Source organism: Asparagus officinalis, chromosome 10, assembly GCF_001876935.1.
Source record: "Asparagus officinalis chromosome 10, Aspof.V1, whole genome shotgun sequence".
Classification (NCBI taxonomy): Eukaryota; Viridiplantae; Streptophyta; class Magnoliopsida; order Asparagales; family Asparagaceae; genus Asparagus; species Asparagus officinalis.
In genome coordinates this window covers 2,749,305-2,749,798 of record NC_033803.1, presented here as the reverse complement: position 1 = coordinate 2,749,798, position 494 = coordinate 2,749,305, and positions in this window count along the sequence as shown.

Here is a 494-nt window from a genome sequence, read left to right as displayed (position 1 = left end):
GGGTGTAGGGCGCTGAGTCGGTAAAATGGGGATTGTGTATGGGAGTTGCATGGGGACTTGGTCGCAGAGAGGGGCTTTTAATAAATTTTTTTTTAAAGGCATAGCGGGGTTACAGCACATGTTTGAAAGGGGGGGGTGGGGGCGGGGCCCTAGGCACATTGAAATTGGAATTTGGGGCCATGAAGCAATTTTTCCTTTAAAATTTATACAATAATTTAATGAATTTTATTAATGTAATAAATGATTAGCACAAGTTCGATATAAAGAAAATCTCCCCACATAAATCCTTCCTATATTCCTTCCCTCTCCTGACCACAGTCAAAAGCTCATGAATCTAATACAGTTCTTTTCCCTCTCAAAAAACTGTAAATTTCCTGGGGGAGGGGAAAAAAAAACAAGAATCCACCAAAATGGGAAACTGTACAGCCTCCCATCTCCTCAAAGAAGACGCAGTGTCCCTCTGCCGTGATCGCAAGCGCCTCCTACTGTCCGCC